The sequence below is a fragment of the Physeter macrocephalus genome, chromosome 2 (genome assembly GCF_002837175.3).
Source record: "Physeter macrocephalus isolate SW-GA chromosome 2, ASM283717v5, whole genome shotgun sequence".
Classification (NCBI taxonomy): Eukaryota; Metazoa; Chordata; class Mammalia; order Artiodactyla; family Physeteridae; genus Physeter; species Physeter macrocephalus.
In genome coordinates, this window is record NC_041215.1 from 99,636,548 (window position 1) to 99,659,266 (window position 22,719).

The window sequence follows — 22,719 nt, forward strand, 5'->3', positions numbered from 1 at the left end:
CCCAAGTTATACATATGCTTTAAAAAAGTTAAAGATGTTTTCTCAAAACACAAGATTACTTCAAAGTTTAAAAAAACTTATTTTTAAAAATTATTTTTTAAATATATTTTGGCTGTTCCCCATGGCATGCAAGATCTTAGCTCCCCAGCCAGAGATCAGGGATCAAACCTGTGCCCCCTGCAGTGGAAGCTGGGAGTCTTAACCACTGGACCGCCAGGGAAGTCCCTATTTTTTTTAAATGAGAGCAAATTGTTAGATGAATTTTTAATTTAATTCATGTAACCATAATTTACTTAAAAGTTGCTGATACCTTGTCTTCTGTTAGTGCTTCAGGATAGTTCAATAAACATGTTATTGAATGGAAATAGATTAATCCTTGCTGGGTCTTTGATTTGGAGTTATCTCTGAAAAATAACCTTTGAAAACAATCTCAATTTGTGATTAAGAATATTTACCAGTATAGGAATTCCCTGGCGGTCCCGTGGTTAGGATTCTGTGCTTCTACTGTAGGGGGCACTTGTTCCATCCCTGATCCCTAGTCGGGGAGCTAAGATCTTGCATGCTGTGTGACGTGGCCAGAAAAAAAAAAAGAATATTTACTAGTATATAATATCTATGTCCATTTGCAATAGGAATGTGGGGAAAGTATTGATGTCATCACAAGATGAATTTTACTACATTCCTTTTTTTTTTTGGCTGTGATGCGCGGCACGTGAGATCTTAGTTCCAGACCAGGAACTAATTTATATTTATATAAATATAAATTATAAATATAATAATAATTATTATTATAATTATAATAATTATTATTCCTCTATATTAGAGGAAGTGAATGTTGACTTTTACAGAGAGAGATGGTTATTTTCCTAAAGCCATTCTTTATACAGTAGACTAGATTTTCCTTGTAGAGGCAGGAACTCTGATCTTGGAAGGCACAAATAGCTGTGGATCATTTCTGTTTCCACTGACACACAGAGGGGAAGTAGATAGGAGAAATAAATGAAATTTATTAATGTTAATTAATAAACATTAACATTAAATTAATGTTAATTTTTCCTATCTAGAAGACAGTTTGTTTCTCTTTTATTTCTTTGACTTATTTCCCCTTCTGAATCTCACAGTGTGATATTCAAAGGTTAAAAAAATTGAATTAAAAATCTTCAAACCCACATATAGGTATCAAAAGATAGGCCTGTTTTATCTTGAAAAGAACTCTTTACTGTAACCTGACAATTCACAAATATATTGTTACTTCTCTTAACTCATGACCACATCTCCAACTTTGGTGGTACAACATTTGTTGTGTTAACACAGAATAATGAATACTTCCTTATTGGTCTACTACATAATCTGAAATTTGATTTATTTTTAATTTTTATTTTATATTGTAGCATAGTTGATTAACAATGTTGTGTTAGCAAAGTGATTCAGTTATACATATACATGTATCTATTCTTTTTCAAATTCTTTTCCCATTTAGGTTATTAGAGAATATTGAGCAGAGTTCCCTGTGCTATACAGTAGGTCCTTGTTTGTTATCTATTTTAAATATAGCAGTGTGTACATGTCAATCCCAAACTCCCAATCTATCCCTCCCTCCACCCTTCCCCCTGGTAACCATAAGTTTGTTTTCTAAGACTGTGAGTCTGTTTCTGTTTGTAAATAAGTTCATTTGTATCTTTTATTTTATTTTTTTTAGATTTCAAATATAAGTGATATCATATGATATTTGTCTTTCTCTGTCTGACTTCCTTCACTTAGTATGATAATCTCCAGGTGTCATTTGATTTCTTGACACTTGGATAGGTTCCAAGGGTTTTGCCTCTGAACGCCTGGTTGCTTTCTGATCCTGATTACTCTATAATTCAGAAATAGTGTTTTTTTAATCCCTCAAATTTTGTTATTATATTCTAATCCCTTTAATGGTTCTCATGTTTTTATTAAAATTTATTGTTGTCTTTTATTCGATTTGTCTCCATATAAGACCAATTTTAGTTGTTCAACTTGGTATGCCTCCTTCCAGCTATTGTTAAATGGCTTGTAATAATTTTGTTTTGCTGCTCATTTCAGGAAGTTTGGAATGTATCTAGCTCTAGCGTACAGGCTTTTGGCGTCTTTTGAATACTGATGGGTTGGCAGGAAGTGTAAGATTATGTATGAATAAAGATGCTTGCATTTTTAAGGAACATAAAACCTGTCAAAAAGTCATTTAAACAATAAGGGAAATTATTACCTCACACAACAAGAATTCTAGAGATAGGGCAGTTTTGAAGTTGAATAATTCAGCGATTCAAAAATGACATCAGTTTGCCCAGATGTTTTCCATCTTTCCACTTTCCAAAATTCAGTGTGTTGTTTGTCCTCGTGGGCAGGTTATAGCTAGGTTTCCCATGTAGATGACAAAGTCCAGAGGCAGAAAAGGGAAATTTCTCCTTCCACATATCTTATTGGAAGGAAAAACCTTTCTCAGAGGCCCCTTTGGCTTATTGACCAGAATTATGTCACATACCTGTTCCAGAACAGATTGGTAAATGAAATGGAATATCATATTGGCTTAAGTCAGCAGTGGTTTATGGAACCTGAGGGCCCTGTGATTCTTTCAGGGAGTTCACAATGTTAAAATCGCTTTCTCTAATAATGCTAAGATATTATTTGCTTTTTTCACTCCACTGTTAGTGGAAAACAGCAACAGTGGGTAACGCTCCTGGTTGCTTAGCACAAATCAAGGCTGTGATATCAAAATGTACTAGTAGTCATTGTATTCTTTACCGCCAGGCTCTCACATAAAGTTTGTTGTTTTCGTTGTTTTCTGGTCCATACTGAAGCACTTTTGTTATTTCAGTCTCATATTTTAAGATTGAGTTGTAAGCTGAAATGGCTGCTTTTTTCATGGAACACTTAAAAAAAAACCCCAAAACCTGAAAGACTGACAAAGTATGGTTATTCAGACTTGGGTGTTTTGCTGACATTTTCTTGAAAATGAACAAAGTGAGCCTGTCACTTCAAGGAAAACAACTGATAATACTTGTTGCAAATGATAAAATTTAAGCTTTCAGGTGAAAATTAGAATGCTGGATAACTTGTATCCACCACTGTGAGCTTGACAGCTTCCCAGTACTTATATATATTTTCTGATGATTTTGGTGGTGATATTAACAAAAGTGACTTTTTGATATGGTGTGATGAAATATGTCAGCATTTGAAAGATCTTCATAATTCAGTGAATCAATATTTTCCCAATGACCAATGCATGTTACAAAATCACTCATGGGTGATTCAAAGACCAAAATAGACTAAAAGATTTAAGGGTAACTGAGCACAAAATTTTATTGATCTGTTTTCAGATTCCACATTATAATTAACCTTTGAGGAACAACCACTTTTTGAGTTTGGATGTAGCATAAAAGAATATCCAAAACTATCTAAAGAGGCTATTAAATATTTTTTTCAACTATTTATTTGTATGAGGCTGGATTTTCTTAATGCACTTCAACCAAACAACAGATTGAATGCAGAAGCAAATATGAGAATCTACTTTTTCTATTAAGCCAGACTTCTCAAATTTTTTTTCTTATTCTGAAAAATATAGCTATTTTTCCAAAAAATATTATTTATATTAATATGTAACAGGTTTATTATTTTTATTTTAAAATTAATGTCTTTAGAATTTTTAATTTTTAGTTTCTAAAATTATAAACATTAATAGAGATGACTCATAAATAAAGGTACTTTGCACTCTTCAGTACTTTTAAGAGTGTAAAAAGATCCTGAAACCAAAAAGTTTGAAAACCACCTGGTTTAGTCCAGAGCTTTACCATTTGGGCCCTGGTAGATGATTTTATGTTGTCTCAATAAAATCAGGATTGTATTGACAGGATGGTTAATGGCTTCATTAGAGATCTGTGATCTGGCCACAGTTTAAACTGAAGGAGAATTTTTCCACTGGCATGCGGCAATCAGCAAACCGTGACTTGTCTTTGGGCAATGTTGGCAAAGGGTTCTCAGGCCTCAGGGACAGGGACCTCATACTGCAATGCTTCTGGGCTGCCAGATTCTAGGAGAAAGCTTCTTCAAAGCTACACACAGAAAATGGACAGAAGTAGTTAGTTGCCTTTCATGTCCATTGGGGATCAACCTGAGTCTCTGGTCTGGCTCCCAAAAGCAATGGTGTTCTTTGTCCCAAGCTGGGGATGTTTCTTTCTTTCCCAGGGAACACAAAACAATGATATCTCATATTACTGTCTCATACCAGGACTGGAGATCTCAGCTGTCCCTGGGCTCACCTCCAGGTTCCACAAGTCAGCCAAGGCTGTTTTGATTGATTGATTGATTGATTGGTAACTATTTAGGAAAATTAATTCAGTGACAGTTGAGGAAGCAGGTAGAAATAGAATATTTGTATGAAATCAGAGAGGATAATTGTGGTAAAGGAAACAGTCATGGATATATGCAAGGATCCTATTAGATGACTGGGCAATTATAATTCTGTTAATCATGATTGAGGACATAATAGGAGCCACAGGATTAGGGTTTAAAACAAGGGCTTCTCCTTTGAACATACTTATTTTAGTATCCCTGAGAGTCTGTAGGTAGATATATCCATTAGGCAGTTGGAAGTTGGGTCTGACTTTTAAAAGAGAGATTAGGCTTAGAATACAGATCTTAGAATGTTCATCATGAAAGTCATAGTTGAAGTTATTGGAATTGGTAAGATTTCTTTCTCCCTGAGAGATAAAGTGATAAGACAAGGCAGTCAAAGGTAGAAATGTAGGAAATATCATTAAGGGATGGGAAGAAGAAGAATCCAGTATTAGAGACTGGAAAAGAGTGCTATTCAGGAAGAGAATAAAGGTAAGTATTATTGAAGATGCTAGAGGAAGAGAGAGTTTCCATAAGGAGACTATCCTACAGTGCAGGATGAAGATTATGGAAAGGAAATGTTTGGCAAGTAAAGAATCGATGATGACTTTAAAAAAAACTAGTTTTAGAATAGTTTTAGATACACAGAAAAATTGTTAATGGTACAGGGCATTCTTATATACCCAACATCCAGTTTCTCCTATTAACATCTTATGTTGGTATGATGACATTTTTGTTATAATTAATGAACCAGTATTGATACACTATTATTAACTAAAGTCCATAGTTTATTCAGATTTCCTTAGTTTTTACCTGATGTCTTTTTTCTGTTCTAGAATCCCATCCAGGTTATCACATTATATTTAGTCATCATATCTTCTTCGGTTTTGACAGTTTCTCAAATTTTCCTTGTTTTTGATGACCATGACAGTTTGAGGAGTACTGGTCCGGTATTTTGTAGAATGGTCCTGATGTTTTTCTCATGATTAGACTGGGGTTATAGATTTTTAAGGAGGAAGACCACAAAGGGAAAGTGCCATTTTAATCACATTCTTTCAAAGGTACATACTATCAACATGATTTATCAGTTTTGATGTTGACCTTGATCACCTGGCTGAGTTAGTGTTTGTCAGGTTTCCCCCCTGTAAAGTTACTCTTCCCTTTTCATACTGTCCTCTTTAAAAGAAAGTCACTTTGTATAGCCCACACTTAAAGTGGGGAGTTATGCTTCCCCTCCGTGAAGATAGGCTATCACATAAATTATTTGGAATTCTTCTACATGAGATATTTGTCTTTTTTGCCCTATCTTAAAATTTATTTAATCATTTATTTATCAGTATGGACTCCTGGATATTTATTTTATACTTTGGGTTGTAATCCAAAACTGTATTTATTTCGTTGTTCAAATTGTTCTAGCTTTGGCCATTGAGAGCCCTTTCAGTGGCTCCCATGTCTCTTTTACAGAGCCCCGTTCAATGGTGACTTGAGTTAGCCATTTCACCAGAGTGGTGAACACAGGCATAACACTGTGTTAAGAAGTTAAACAAGTGGTGAAGCAGTGGAAGCAGAAAAACAGCTAAGTAGTGCCCCAAATCAAGATGAAGCTTAATATTTGTCTTTACAAGTCCTCTAGACACTGTAATTTCAAAAAACACAAATAGATGGAAGTCCTAGCTGTGCCATGAAAAGCCCCGAAGCTTTAAACAAAACAAAACAAAACCCAGAGTGATCGAATTGGATGAATACTGAGGAGCCACTTAAAATTTATATCTGTTGAGACCGAGAAAATAGTTATGGTCTGTTCTTACTACTTTTATATGTGCCGTATGCTAATTTTTTTCTTTTAACAGACAGTAATGTGGTAAATGTTAATTATAATGTGAGTATGCCAGAATTTTTGATGTATTCAAAACTTCTCTGTGAATGCCAGCAGTGCAGGATTACAGAGAAAATGATTTGATTTTAGGTCTTATTTAAACTCCTGCAAAGACTTGATCTTCAGAAATGGTATAAAAATGTTTTCCAGCGAATAGGTAATTTTTCTCACAATGAACATCTTCTAGTAGTAAAGCAATTTAAAAATATTTGGAAGACAAAAGTTGTGTTCATTATATTCCCTGATCATTTGAATTAACTGATGATGTTTTGAAATTTTACCAGGGGCCAAAGAATCAAGAGAGGCTTGGAGATGTTGTTTGATAGGGTGTGGACCGGGTAAAGATGAAGAGACAATATTAGCTTATAACTCTTCCCACACATACTATTATCAGCCATGTTTCATGTTTTGGGTCCTGGGAAGTCATTTCCAGCAGCCTTTCCACTAGTATTTACTCCATATCTACTTTGCAGCAAGCAATGTGCTAGAGGCTGAGGATACTACACTGAACAAGCAACAGTCCTGTTAACAAGCAATTGGAGAGTATAGGAGACAAAGTTTGGGGTAGACGAGTAAACCACAAGTGCCGTACATTGCAAGCTATGTGCTGTGTGTGCAAGCATATAGGAGGTACATCTAACCCAGAATTGGTTTGGGAAGGAAAAGGGGCAGGGAAGTTCCTCACAGTAATAACTAAATGAAATCCTGAAGGACAAGTAGGAGGTCATCGGATGAAGGAAGGGGAAGGGGTGTGGAGGAGAGGGGGCACTTTAGGCAAGGAAAAGTATAACATTTGGGGGAGTAACGAGTCTTTCAGTTTGGCTAGACCATAGAGTTCTAGAAGTATAATGTCCGAAAGATGTTATGGAAAAACCCAAACGAACTTTTTGGCTAACCCTATATAATGTGAACCACCTATGTAATTAAAAAATTTTTAGAAGTCACATTAAGAACATAAAGAGTCAGGTAAAATTAATTTTAATAATATTTCTATTTAGCCCAATATTTTAAAGATCATATCATCTCAGCACATAATCAATATGAAACATTATTAATGAGACATTTTTACTTTTCTTTGTACCATGTTTGAGAAATCTAATGTGCGAATTACACTTAAAGCGCATTTCAGTTTGGATTAGCCACATTTCAAGTGCTCAGTAGTCACGTGGCTAGGGGCTACTATATTGGACAGTATAGTTGTAGAGTGAAGTAGTAAGAGATAAATCTTCAGAGATAATATGGGAACAGATTAGGAAGAATATTGTTTGTCAATGAAATTATTAAACCCAAGGGTGATGGGAGGCTTTGAAAAGTTCATGCATGGAAATGATCTGCTCAAGTTAGTGATAGTTCCCATTTTCACTGTGGAGGATGGATTGGAGGTAGGCTTGACTAGATGCTAACTAGTTCTAGGCAACTAGTTCTAGTTCTAGGAGTGACTTGGGTGTACTGAGAAGTAGGAGTCAAGAGTCATAAGGAGAGAGTGAATTGAGAGAGGAGGCAAGAGTGACTATTTCATTTCTACTTTTTTTTCTCCCTTCTGGGAGTCTAGCAGAACCGTTTTGAGAACTAGGGGAAACAAGAGGAAGAATGTCAAGATTGGGAGACAATGTGTTCAGTTTGGGACTTCTTAAATTATGAGAGTTGCCTGTGAGACATCAAGTGGAGTGTTTATACCTGAAAACAGGGTGATAGATGTCACCACCATGTAGATAGGAACTGAAGCCAGGGGACGGGATAAAATAATCCAAGTTGAGTGTATAAAACAGTAATTCTTCATCCTGACTTTTATGTAAGAATTATCTGAGAGGTGATTTAAAATTCAGATTTTGATTTTCATCCCCAAGATGCTGGTTCACTAGGGTGAGGGTTGGAAATTGCACTTTTAATAAGAAGCCCTATAGTCTCTGATGCTGATGCAAGTTGTCCTTAAAACACTCCATTAAAAACACTGGTGTAAAATGATAAATTAGAGAACCCAGAAGAAATTGCCTACATGTATAGGAGTTTAGAGATAAAAAGACCTTGGAGAAAATAGGAAAGGAGCCACTAGAGACGCTGATGAAACATCAGAAGAGTACTATCTGCTGTTAGTGTGGAGGGGGAGGATTCTTACCTGAAGTGGGGAGCAAGGCTGGTGGTGGGAAAGCTAGGCTGGTACCTGACTTGTTGGGCAGTCAGCCTGGGAGAAAGGTACCACCCTCTTGGGCTACTTTTCAAGCTTTGTGTCCTGGGCAAGTCTTCCTAAGCTACCACCAAACCCATCAAATTCCCTGAGTATTTGAAGGAGGAAGTGGTTTAAACTGCCTCAAAAGGAGCAGAGAAATCAAACAGAATACCCAGTTAAAAGTGACCACTGGATTTAGTAACTAAGGTCATTGGTGGCATTTGGATAACCTGGTAGGGGTGGAAGCCCAGTTTCAGTAGGTGAGTTGAGAAAGTAGGCTGAGTGAGTGTGTAAAAAAAATTATTTTTAAGAATCTTGGCTATGCAAGGGAGGAAAGAGAAGTCAGAATGTATAAATATCCATTGTTCACTCAAGAAATAATAAGAGATACATGCCCTTCTTCTGAAGGTCTGTCCATCCTTGCTTCATTTCTATTGTGTGGACCGATTCAATACTGTAAAATCTCCATTCATCCTTCATAGAAGATAGTTATTAAATATTATTTTGCTTATACATTCAAGTCAATGAAATAATATTCAGTCATACTATCACCTCTTCTACTAATTGTTGGAATGTATAAACCATTTTGCAGAATAATTACTAATGGTTTGAAAGAAGTGCCAACTTATAATAGCTTGGGGTTGGATGAGGGAGACAAGAAAGGAGAAGAAACCAGAAACTTGAACCTGAATTTCTCAGTCTCCTTCTTACCTGTTCTCTACTGGCCAATCATGTATCACTGGTAGAGCTTGCCTCACCAGTCCCAAACTGGTAAGATTCTGTCATCACTTAACCATGGTTAGTCTACAAGTCAATTCGTTTATCGCTGATAAAGAAGAGCTTACCAAAACTTCATTGTTACAGTAATTTTTTGTTAGCTGCTACGTCCTCTCTACCACTCAACACTACTCCCATTACCAGGTTAATCTAGAATTGACTGATTATCCGTCACCAAACTTTTTCTTTAACGATGCTGTTAAATTGTTATTTAAATTTAACAGTTTATTTTATTTTATTTATTTATTTTTTTGCGGTACGCGGACCTCTCACTGTCGTGGCCTCTCCCGTTGCGGAGCACAGGCTCCGGTCGCGCGGGCTCAGCGGCCATGGCTCACGGGCCCAGCCGCTCCGCAGCATGTGGGATCCTCCCGGACCGGGGCACGAACCCGTGTCCCCTGCATCGGCAGGCGGACTCTCAACCACTGCGCCACCAGGGAAGCCCAAGTAAATATTTAAACGATGTGGTTTGCTTCCAGTATGGAATGCTACAAAGTATAAAAATTCAAATGAAATATAAATAGGAGCTTTAGAGCTTTATTCTAAACATAGCTGAAAGTTCAATTAAGTTAAATGCAAATTAGTTATTTTTTTGTTTCCTTCAAAGAGGTGGGTCTATTTTAGAATGGAGCCAAATAATTTTAAAGTCACATTTGCATCACTTTCAAGGCGTGCCCAGTTTGCCCCACAAATGACATGGCAGCATCATGTTGGCTGATGTCATTACTGATACATTTTGGTTATCTCAGAACTGCTCCAGCTACAAAGCTAGTATTTTGTATTTGAAATTCTTATTTAAAATATAGGGGAAAAAATTACAGACTAATTCTGAAAACTTATTCCCAAAATTATATTAAAAAACTCTAGATTTATAAAATCATTTATATGCTATAATTTGGTCCAGTTCCTAGAACATTATAGACACTAGGTATATTTGGTTAATTTGCGTTATTACAATGCTTTATTTTTTTACTGTTATTATGGAATTTTTAAAACACAAAAGTAGAGAAAATAAGATGTGCACCTATATAACCATCACCCCCCTCAACAGTTTAAACAGGAATAATCTTGCATCATCTGTACCCTCACTGGATTATTTTAAATCAAATCTCAGACAATTTTATTTCATCCATAAATACTCCAGTCTATTTTGCTAAAAGAACTCGTTTTTTTTTAAGCTCAATTTTATTACCATACATTTAAAAATTAATAATTCCTTATTATCAAATATCCCATTGGTATTAAAAATTTCCTGATTGTCTCATACTTCCTTTTACAACTGGATTCTTCAAATTATGAATCAAACAGGCTCCCATATTGAAATGCTGTATTTTGAATACTTATTTAGCTATAACTTCATCCAACAATCTGTGCAAAACAAAAATGTCACATGCGCCATACCTTCTAGTAGGTTATCTTCTCTGCTAACTTGCCATGTTGTGTAAAGGGTTTATAAAAATCTATGAAGATTTTGATTAATTTATTGACTACCTTTTTATAAATAAATTTATTCTCGAGGATTTTTTTTTTTTTTTTTTTTTGCCTTTGGGAAGAATGTTTTTTTTCAATTATTCACTAAAGTATTAATGGCCAGTCAGGGCTGGCTTCATCATGACCATGCAACCTGTACAATCACATAGGACCCCATGCTCAGAAGGGCCTGTGCTTGGTTTATTGCTCTGCTGTTGCTGTCTTGAAATTCTTAATCTATCTATCTATCTATCTATCTATATTTTTAAATTAATTTATTTATTTTTGGCTGCTTTGGGTCTTCATTGCTGCGCACAGCCTTTCTCTAGTTGCAGTGAGTGGGGGCTACTCCTCGTTGCGGTGCACGGGCTTCTCATTGCGGTGGCTTCTCTTGTTGTGGAGCACAGGCTCTGGGCTCACGGGCTTCAGTAGTTGTGGCATGCGGGCTCAGTAGTTGTGGCACATGGGCTTAGTTGCTCTGTGGCATGTGGGATCTTCCCGGACCAGGGCTCGAACCCATGTCCCCTGCATTGGCAGGCAGATTCTTAACCACTGTGCCACCAGGGAAGTCCCAAATTCTTAACACCTTTGATCAAGGAGCCCCACATTTTTATTTTTCACTGGGCCCTACAAAGCTATATTGCTGGTTCTGCTGGCAGTATAAAGGCTAGGTAGAAAACACATGACTCCCTCCTAATGTCTCAAGTGAGTTCTCAATAATTATTAGAGTCTACCTGAATTTCCTACCTATATCTCTAACAGGAATATTAAAATCTGACTAGACTTCAAGTTACTGACTAAGCACCTTTGATCAAGCAGCATCTTTTTTGAACAGTACCCATGCAAAAAAATGGGAATGGGTTTGAGAATACTTTTTTGCATATTTAATATTTCTTTGTTGACCATCAATAATGTAAGACTTTGGAACATCAGTGCCTGCATATAGTAAATGCTCTAACTGCTTGTTATGATTATTATTAGTCAATTATTATTATCATTTAGTATTGTGTTATTTAGTATCGTGGCTCTCGGTGCAGCTTCTAGAGAAGAAGACTTTAAATGCTTCAAAAGACATTCTTTGACAGATACTAAATTTGGAACATAATTGCAAAGAGATTATTTTCTAAGTGATCATTATAGTTTTCCAATTTGGTCCTCATTTCAGTAGCACAAATACCACCTGGTCTGATACAGGCGGTCTAGCCCTCTGAACCAATTTAATATCACACATACAGATTCCAAACTTTTAGGCTTTCTGACCTTGTCTTTCAAACTTCCTTAAAAGTCCTAATGGACACAATTATATGTTGGATCTAGTACTTAATTTGGGGGAGCATTCTCAAGGATCTAGTGTTTGATCTAGTCTTTGGATGGACTGGCTAATTCTCCAGGGTTTTTTCATAGAGAAGAGCAAGTTGGAAATTTTGATAATTCTGTTGATACCTATCAATTTCTATTTCCTACTCCCTTATAACTATACAGTTATAAAAGGAAAATTAGGACATAGAAGACAATGCAGGTGATTCATAACATTTCTCTTTGATAATAGCAAAGGTGCAAATATTTCCCAAGTGTGGTTCCTATTTAATAAAAAGGTGTAGGGAAAAAAACCAAACCATCTCTGCTACAGAGCTTGGTTGTTCCGCAATCAATATCAACTGGAAGGGTCAGGATACATTCCACTTACATTTCTAACATTGCTAATGAATCAGGTATCTTAAAATAAAAATGTAAAGAACTGGGAAACATACAGGAAGAGGCTCATGCTAAAACCATACTCAAAGGTAGCCACTCTGTTTTATGTAAATTCTAGACAGTTCAAGTAAAGACTAATAACAGTCACACATGCACACGTGCAATTCTCTATAAAGATATTTATAATGTTTGGTGTGGACTCACTCCACCCTTAGAAGATAAAAGGCTTTCATAAGAGCACACATTCTGGGTCTCTCAGGACATTGCCCACGCACAAGGTAGAATAGGAGACACATGGTTTCGGTATTCTTCATGTAGAAGCCTCAGTTTACCTGTGCCTACAGTGAGCCAGGGAGTGTGAATGAAGGGGATTTGGTCTTGGACTTGTATAAAGCTGGGAGTGCCATTAGCATTTTTGCTGCCATAGCAACCCGTATTATCTTGAACATAGCACTTATCACTCTGTACTGTAATTGTCTCTTTAATTACCTCCCTGACTGGACTGTAAACTACTTAAGGACAAGAATCATATTTTGTTTGCCCTCATTTTCCAGCTACATAGTGGCTTGCACATTAACGGAGCACACACTTTTGCCTGTAGGTCTTTTCATCCCTTAAAACTTGCCTTTTTTTCCAAGGTAGACTTACAGAGGAGGTAGATTCATCTAAATCCATGGACTGCAATGAACAGTCCCCTAAATGAATTTCAGTTTAAATCCCCTAAATGAATTTCAGTTTAAATCTGCTGGGATATATTTGCCTGCACCTGACCAATTCTTCATTGATTAGCACATTAATAGCTCATATTTATATGACTATGATCAAAGTCATTAACATACACCTGATTCTGCCTAATTTTTAGTATAACTTTACTGGTATAAATAAATACTTGAACAACTACATCAAATCACCATAAAGAGGGGAAAGCTTTCATCTAAATGTGTAACCAGATTGGCTAATTAACATTCTAATTTAAGAGACTGTGGCATAAACATCTCCCTTGGAATTGATTCAAGCTAGTCAAGCTGAAAGATAAAGCAAATGTTCACATTATAAGTATCTTTAAATGTTTTTACTCTATTCTCTATTCCATTTAAAATTTTCATTGACCTGTGACATTTACAGCCTGGGAAGCCACCACTTTACGGTTCTACTATTTTTTTTTAACTACCAACTTTTGCAGAGAAAGTATGTAGATATTCTCACAAAAATTGGGACCTGCACACAGTCTCTAGATAAGAAGCAAAGTAATGTAAGGATTAAGAGCATAGCCTCTAGAGCCAGACTGTCTGGACTGGGGTCCTGGTTCTGCCACATGCTAACCACCTCAGTTTTCTTCATCTATGAAATGGGAATAGTAATATCTACCTTGCAGTGCTGTCCTAGGAATAAAATTAGTTACCATATTTAAAGTATTTTAAATGGTGCCTGGCACATTTTAAACCATATACCTTCATGTGTTTAGGGTGGGAAGAAAAACTGTGAAATGTAGCTGCTTAGAGAAAGCAACCATCCTTGTAATTGGAATGAAATTTGAATGCAATGAAATTATTAGAGCCTGTAGATGAGATCTACAAGAAAGGTAAGCATGTAGGTTGCTAACTGTTGGGCACTGCCAGAATCATTCCTCACAAAGTATTAGGAAGTTTCTAAAACTTGTAAAGATGTGTGCTGGTAAGAAGAGGTGATTTATGGGATTCTGTGGAGAATGCAAAAGTGGCTTATTCTAATAAAAATAAAATGACTTGAGTTTTACTTAGAAACAGTGCAAGAAAAATTCAGAAATCCCTACAAGCTTCTCTTGTTTTGACAATTCATTTATTGCCTTCTCTAATATTTAGAATTCTGCGGCCTTGTTGCTGTTAGATTTTTAATAAATAAAGGTAAGCAGTATTTGTTAAGATAAACCAAGTGTGTCTTGGTTTTCAAAGATGTACTTGTTTTCATAATTGTCATTTGTGAAATGAGTCCCATTATTAATTATCTGGGAAGCCCTTAGGCAAGATTTGAAATTTGCTCTCATGTGGTGACATTTTAAAATGAATTTTAAAATGAGTCTATTAATTTAACTATTTACACAAATAAACCTGTTTTTAAAAATATTTGCATGGTAACTTGTTAATTCATTTCTATGTTGATAATTTTTATTAAACTGAACCATAACCATCCACAAATATTCTTCAAATCTGTAATATTCATGTGGATATTTATGTTACTTCTTTATTCCTTTGGAATAAGAGTTAAGGTTTGGAAAGTTGATTTCCACTGTGCCTCCAGAATTTCAAAAGATCCAAAATGGCTGCCTGTCAGCCTCTAGGCCCCCTTGGTTGGTACAAGTGGCTGCTTACCAAGCCTACTGTTTTTCTTATTAGTATTCTGTGAGTGAACAAGGCTGGCTGGAAGCAAGATTGAGAAGTTGGCAATTTGTCTGTTTTTCCTTCTGTCCCTTTGTAACATACTACCCTTAAGAAATCTGGATACTCAAATTTTCTCTCTTCTTAAAAATTCCTCTTTAGAAAAGACCAGAAAAGAATATATTCTCAAAGCAGTATAGATAAGTAATAAAATGGTAGTAACTTCCCTCAGGGTCAAAGTCTCTTTGGTTTCAAGGCCCAGAATGGAATTCTAAATGTGGAATTCCAGGGATTGGTGAGAACAGAGTAGGTTTGAGGGAGAAGCTTTTCTGATAACATCATATGGTCACATCTGTTGTTGGCCTGTTATCCTTGCTCTAGCTCTGAGCTTCTTGATTTTGTTTATTCTTCTGAGTGGGTCTTCCCCTTTCTCCTAGGCTAGGTCTCATTCCTATTTTGAAAGGACTTGCCACGGCGAATCAGAGGCTTGACTCAGAGGCTCTGAGCTTCTCCATTATTGTCTTTCTCCCAGTAGGGATGTCTAATGCTAAGGGCCTTTTGTTTGTATTGCAATGAATTGAAACTAAGGGATCTGGCTAGTCTAATGTTAGCATCATCTAGGCAAATCATATAGAAGTTAATTTTCTACCCTGCTTGAATTGTTGTTTTCATTGTTTCATTTCTCTAATCTATTTTTATTTCTGCAGAGAGCCTGAAACTCATTTTATTGAATAAGCCTACCAACTCAAAATGATCTCACTTGCCAGGCACCGTCAGTCAAATTTGTCTCTCACCAGGGTGGGATTGGTCCTTCTCTCCCTGCCTTTGTGTACCCGTTTAAAAGTGGTGGGCTCTCTGTATGAGGATGGCCTTCTCCATTTCATGAGTGCTGCTTTTTAAAAAGAGATGCAAGGGCAGCTGTGCTTCTCTCTGAGAACTTCCATGTAAGCTCTGAAGGCCTGTTTATCTTTATTTTAGGAATGGCAAGTCTTTAGAAGAGATGGAGCCATAATTTCTCAAGGGATCAGAAAAAGACTGCCCCACGGGCCTCACTTCCCATCCTGACCATGGGGTTGACATGTTAGGTGTCACACAGTGCCACAGGCCTCAAAGAACAGGGAGGAGGCTGTAACTTTTATATTTCTCTGGCTTCAGATCTAATGCTGGGGACTTAATTACCAGGCTAAAATATGTAGTCTTTAAAAGTGAATAGGCAGTTGTTAATTTTGAGGCCTAGATTTAGAACATATTCCTGAGGGCTTCTTTTCCCAATTCTTTAACACCTATTACTGGTATTTAGCACTCTCCACATCAGGGCTATATAGCCATATAATTTAGTCTTCCTTCTCTAGGTATAAACTTATGTGAACCAAACTTTTTTGGCCATATAAAAATCAGTTTAAACCGAACATGGATTTAAGGAGGTTTCGTTACCTTTGATTGTTCCTAATCTTGATTCATGGAAAGAACTATTGAGCTTACAAGGTTTGATTTCTCAGAAGCAGTCATGTTCTTAATAAATTTAATTAAAGGCTCTTAACTTTGTTGTGTATGATGACAATTTTCTCCTCTATTAGAGGGAAAACCAAGTTTATGACACAGATTTTCTTTATTCACAGCAAAAGATTGAGGTATGAAGTATGGTTCTTATTTCCTCTATTTATTGTAGCTGGTTCTTTTCTAACCCTCTGAGGTGCAAAAAAAGCCCTTGGTTTTATTATATCATGCTTCACAAAGGTAGATTGGTCATGCTTAAAAGTTTAGATATGTGAAATAAAATTGTGACTGAAGCAAAACAAAGGAGAGGTAAACTATTTACACATAATTGAATACTTTCTCTTCCCCCCATATGTTGCAAATCGTCTGTACTGTTTTATAGTTCAGATGAGCTTCTTTATGAATCACATGAGGTGGCTGGAAAAAAAAAGTCTGACCTTTCAGAAAGTTCCATGATTCTAACATATTAGAAATTCCTTACCCTAAAACTGGTATAAATATAAAACTGGTAAAAATAAAACATATGTTGTAGTGATATTTTTGCTGCACTTTCCATTGTTTACCTCAGCAGGTGATTTTGAGTAAGGTTGGAAATCATTTTCTGACATTCCTTTTTCCAACAGGAAAAGTAATACACCAGTTTGCAGCTCAATCATTATCCTACCGAGTAATTTTGCTCGAAGTCCTGCCCTAATCAGTGTGCATATACTTGATCATATATGAATGTTTGAGTGAATAGATAAAAGTGGTAGAAGACAGTCTATTTTCAGTTAGATTACTCTATAGTTTTATGCAGGGTTGATATTTAAAATACGTAAAATTAAAAAGCATAAGCACCAACAAATTAGAATGGAAGTCTTTGAGAAGAGTTGGGTCCTTCGGTTTCTTTCTTAGCCAGGCATTAACCCATCAGTTCCTGAAATGTGGGAGGTCTAGGGAATCCTGAGAGAAAGGGCTGGTACAGGGATGGGGATCACTGTGGAATTCAACTCAGAGCTGCAGCTCTTGACCACCTCGTATATTTCAGTATTTGATCAAAGGTTCTCTGTACCTGTGTGTACCAGCTGAACATTATTAGCCTTGTAAATACATAATTAAAAAGCAGTGAGGGTGTGAGTGCCCTAAAATATAAGGAATGTAAGTGCTATATTTTATTGAAATTTAGGAGCAAAATATCACATGTATTTTAAAGTTGCTGAAATAATATGTTCAATAAAATAATTATGAGCCTTAAAATATCGGGGTAATTTGGAAGCTTTTTATGCTTTCGACCCAAAAGACATACTATATTTATATTGATTTTATGAAATTTAAAGACTTTAGTTCTGATTTTATAAAATCTAAAGACTTAAGAATAAATTTAGACCAATTCCCTTAATTTATCCATGAATCTGAGGACCGTGGCCATTGTCTTCCACAGTTAGTGACCATGGCAGACCTGAAGCTAGGACTCAGACTTGATCTCTTTCCTTTATACCTCAGGACTTCGCCCTTTCCCTATTAGCAGCAGTGGAAACCGGCAGGAGTGAGGTCGATGGCTTTTCCAAACAAAACAAAAAAAAGGGATATGAGAAGCTGAGTATCCTGGCAGTCAGTAGGCATTTATTGAGCACCTAAAAGATGTTTTTTGTAGAGATACAAAACAAAAACTAAACAACCTTCCTTCATTAAATATGCAGAATAGCAGGAATATGTAGCCATACTAACTGGGTTTGGATCCCAACTCTTCTCCCTACCTCTTCTGAGGTCTTAAGCAAGTTACTTCTTGTGCCTCAGTTTCCCGGCGTAGGATAACAATACCTACCTCGTTGTGTTATGAGGATGAAAGTAATATACATGTAGAGCACATAGGAAGTACTTGACACATAGTAAAGCTTGCTATTACTATTGATCATGGTTTTATGCACTCTGCTAGACATCAATAAGGCACGCCCAGGACTCTGGCTGCAGAAACAGGCACGCCAGACAGAATAGATAAGCCACACCATGGAGATCAAATAAGTGCCAAGAAGCAGGGTAATGGAGCAAAGGGAAAGTGTCCAGAGCCACCTTCTAAGAAAGTACGGGCTGTGAATTGCTTACGAAGAGGAGAGGAGACAATTCACATGTCAGGTATGGTGTGAGCAAAAGAATGGAAAGCAAGAATGACCACGATGTGGTCAGGAATCCATGGAATTGCTGGGCTGGATCGGGAGGTGTTGCTATTGGGTGTTAAGAAATAATGAGTTTAGCGGTAGGAGGTAGTGGAAAATCTTGGAAAGTTGTCAAAATCCTCGAGAATTCCTCTAAGTGTGAGACATGCTCTCTGGACTCAACTTCTTCTTTTCGGCTTGTAAGGCCCACAGGAAGCGCTCTCCAGAGTAAATTGGGAGGAGGGAGAACTATGCAAAATACCTCGCACTTAGCACTAAATCAGTATTAATTCCTTTTTCCCTTCAGAGACTGAAAGGTTACTTTAATAAAGGGGAGGGATTAAATTAACATAGATGTTTAACTCGTGTACAGATAAACATTCTAATTTATCCATCTGAAATCTTCTGGCTGAAGCGTTTGCGTTTAGAGTTTCCCTTACTCATCCGCCTCGCCCGGGCCGCAGCAACCGACAGGCAAAGTCGGGAGAAAAGGCGAGAGGTAAAAAGAACGCTCCACGCATGCGTTAGAAGCCGCCCCAACTACCCCGCGGCGTCTTTTCTTGGAACAAAACTAGCGCGGAGCAGCGGAGCTCCGCAGTTTGCGTAGACTCGAATTTCCTATTGCTCTCACGGTCCGTGTGGAATCCACGAATGGTGCAGTTCCGCTACGCAAGTTGCGTTATTCGAAGTGAATGGCTGGGTGGTGAGTGTACGCCCAGAGCGTAACACCCATAGGCGGACGGGGTGCGGCTGCGCAAGGACCTGAGTGGGCCGTGTACGCCTCTAGCGTAGCGTGGTGTCTGACGCTCGGGTCTCCGCGACGCAGTTGGCGCAGCCGGCTTTGGTGAATACACAATTTAGTGCAGCCGGGGTTTGGTACCGAGCGGAGAGGAGATGCACACGGCACTCGAGTGTGAGGTAACTATAAAACCCCGATTTGTTTACATTCCCTCCCCCAGAACCGGCCCCATGCGCGGTGGAGACTGCGAGTCCCGGGACAGCGGGGTGGGGGTAGAAAGGGAGACAAGGACCGGGGAGTCGGGGCTGAGTCCCTCGGGGATCCGGGCGCTGGGCTTCCCGCAGCTGCTGCTGTCGTTGGCGGCGGCGAGCCGGGCAGAGCGCGCGGTGGGCTGCGCGTGGGGTGCCGCGGCTCCTCGTGTGCGCTCTGGGCTGCCGCGGGGTTAGCGACCGGGCAGCCTCCGCCCCGCGTGCGGGACCCGCGTCCAATTTAGCCCCTTGCCGAGGCTGGGGGCCGCGCGGAGAGTGGTGCAGTGACCACTGGGCAGAAGGTGGCGGTTGGGGGGCTGCGCGCGGGCGGCCTGGGGGCCGAGGGTGGCGTCGCCGCCGGAGGCGGGGACGCGGTGGCCCGAGGGTGGGAGGATCCGCAGTCCGGTCTCGGCGGCGAACACCCCCGATTCTTCCTCTCGCGTGGTCCTCTCCGGTGTATCACGGTGACCCCGGGATGGAACCTGGGCGCCGCTGTTCGGCCCCGGGAGGCTAACGGACGGTGGCGCCTGTGCTCCTACCGCGGGAGGCCTCGTGGGAGCTTGCTTTCTCCCCGACCAACTGAAAAGCCGAGGCGGGGCGCGGGGGAGTTAATATTGAAGCCAGCTGGGGTCCCTGGAGCTGAGGGCTCGGGTTGGGCTGGGGCTGGGTCGGAGGGGGAGTTCTGGTGGGCCGGGAGGTGGCGCGGCAGCCCAGGCTTTGTTCCTGAAAGCTCTTTGGCGGAGAGCGATGGGGGGCCCAGCTGTGGCAGTACGTCGGGGAACCTTCGCGGCCCCCTCCCCGGGTCTAGGGATCTGCTCAACTCCTTGCTTCTCCCTTGGGACCCCTGAGTGCCCAGGCTAAGAAGGGGGCCTGGTGAGGGCGCAGGCGACGTGACGTTGGAGGTCTTCCTGTGGCTTCTGTAAAGAACTGTTCACGTGGGAGCCTGTCCACATGGGAGCCTGTCCACATGGGCTGTCTTTATGAGCTGGGCAGGAGGAAGAAGCAGGATCCGCAGCCCTCAGTTGGAAGGATCCTTCACTCAAGTCCCTGTTTTAAGTAATAAAGAGTGACATTAAAGCACATAATTTAAAAAGAAGATGGTAGGTTATACTGTGTGTTGTTTTTTTTTTTTTTTTTTAACTTTCATTTAACGTTTTTTACGCTGTTCAGTTCTCTAGTTTTACCTTGGAACTGAGTCATTCTTGGAGCAAAACAAGCATGTGACAAGTTTGCATTTCATTTGTGTGGGTATTTTTTTTTTTTTTTGGATGGGTATCTAAATTCTACATAATTAAGAACAAGCAAGTAATATATGGGAAAAGCTGGAGATTTAGAATGTAGTTGATTGTAGTAATGCAGTTGAAAGCCTTAAGTTAAGACTTGTGTACTGTTTTTTGTTAGGACTTAAAATTCTACAGATTTTAAGTATCTTGAGGCAGTCTCTTGCTCTAGACTTTGGGGTCCACACCAGACATCTTACATCCCTACATGTGCTGAGTACTCCCATAGGAGAGAGAACTAGGTAGTATTAACGATGAGTAATTTGAAGAAAAGAAAATAATAATGTACTAGAGGGACTTCTAAACTTTTTTTGTATGATGAAACTCAGAATGATGAGTTTAAATGTATCGAATACGTAGGATTACAAGAGAAAACAGTTGTATTGAAATTACCAAAATGTTAAATATTTATGATGAAGTAATTCATGCTTTAGTAAAGCATTAAATATCAAGAGTAGTGGCAGGTCTAATGACTAATTTCAAACTAGTGAGGACTGTAAATGATCGTTATAGGATTTAATTTAAATGATTTAATAGTGTCAGGTGCTGCATATTACCGTGCTTTTTGCCTACATTTATAACTGAAGGGATAACAATTTCAGAGATCAATTAAAATTAGATATGTCTTTCTTCCGTATCCAAATTCACAAACCTGAATTATTTACACAGCCCCCTGGTTAAGAACCCCTGTGTAAGAATGACTTTGTGGTACTTTAAAAGAAGTGGTTAACTATGAGGTGACATCGATAATATATTGCATGATAACCTTTACTTATTCTTCATGTTAATTTGTATTCTACTGACAGATAGCTTAAAAGCCAACACAGTTCTTCCCCTTTTTTGAGCACTTGATTTGAAGTACTTGTAGGAGTCCTCAAGTCTGGTATGCAGGTACTAGTCTAGGGGGTGTTTTTGTTTGTTTTTAAACAGATTTATGGAGAATACAGGGTATAGGTATTATAACAAGGGAAATTATTCAACAACAGGAATGATCATTTGCTTTCAATTAAAGGGAATTTACGTTGTTACTCTTCTATTCCCCACCTCTCCCCAACTTCCTCTACCCCCAGTTTTGGCCGTTATTGGAAAGAATGTACAGCTTTGGAGTGAGACTTAAGGTTCAAAACTGACCCATTATTAACTAGTTTGGTTACCTTGAGCAAGTTGCTTTATCTTAATCTTTTATCTGTGAACTTGAAGTACTAGAAAAACCTACCTCATGGGTTTACTGTGACCTTGAAATGACATAATGAACTAAAGGGCTACAGATAATTCATTTTACCTTCTTTCTGCATACAGACGTTTTCAGTTCATTAGCGGTTGAAGGACTACTTTTCTGTCTTGATTCCAGAATGAGGTTTAATGGTCCCTACTGGGCCATTGCAGGGATACAATTATCTTATTGTTGTTATTCATATGTAATAATCCATAGAATTTTTTCTGCTTTTGCATTTTCTAACTTATAATTACATACATATTTCTTGTTTTCCCTGCCAGACTAAATTTCTTGAGGGACACACACTCCACAGCTTTTTGTCACATAATGGTCGTGACACCTCATTCAGTGAATGTGCAAAGCTTGGTTGTCAAGCTCTTTAATTGAGTTAAAAATGTTAAATGAGTGATACAAAATTTAAATTCAGTATTAACCCAAGGAAATATTAATACTTTGGATTTTGATATGTCAGCCCTTGTCTGTGTAGTGGCTACCTCAAGAATGGAAATGCTCATTTTTTTAAAAATTTTATATCAAAAGGACTTTATCATGAGTGCATTTTAAACGTATTCATAAGATGCAAAAAAAGTACACAGTAGGAGATGGAAAAGAAGTGCAGGTAATCAAAACAGAAAGCTAGTTTTTTTCCTTTATAACAGGTTTTATAACCCTATAAAGTCATTTTTCATTATAAGTGTAATTCTCATTAAAAATATACTAACTTTAGCTTCAAGTTTACAAGTTAGAAGAGTGCTCAGTTTGTCCCAACAGTTTGATGCTGCCCCCTAGTGTTTGATTCCCCTTGAAGTTTTCATGCGCTTACCTTCTTCGTCTTCACCTTTTCCTAAAACAAGACTATTTAAGTTACAATTACATTCCTTAGTGCTATTTATCTAGTCTACCTTGAGA

At 38.2% G+C, this 22,719-nt stretch overlaps 1 protein-coding gene across 3 annotated transcripts in view; it reads left to right on the plus strand.

The window, feature by feature from the left end:
• SLC39A10 (solute carrier family 39 member 10) overlaps positions 1-22,719 on the plus strand; it is a 111,141-nt gene that overhangs the window by 25,948 nt on the left and 62,474 nt on the right. For 2 of the 3 annotated variants that reach the window (XM_007115957.4, XM_007115956.4), the window contains exon 1: positions 18,820-19,245. The exons of the other annotated variant lie outside the window; for it this stretch is intronic. The gene's annotated coding sequence lies outside the window, so the exon portion shown is untranslated. Of the gene's footprint in view, positions 1-18,819; positions 19,246-22,719 lie in introns of those variants that run through there. 3 annotated transcript variants of the gene reach the window in all.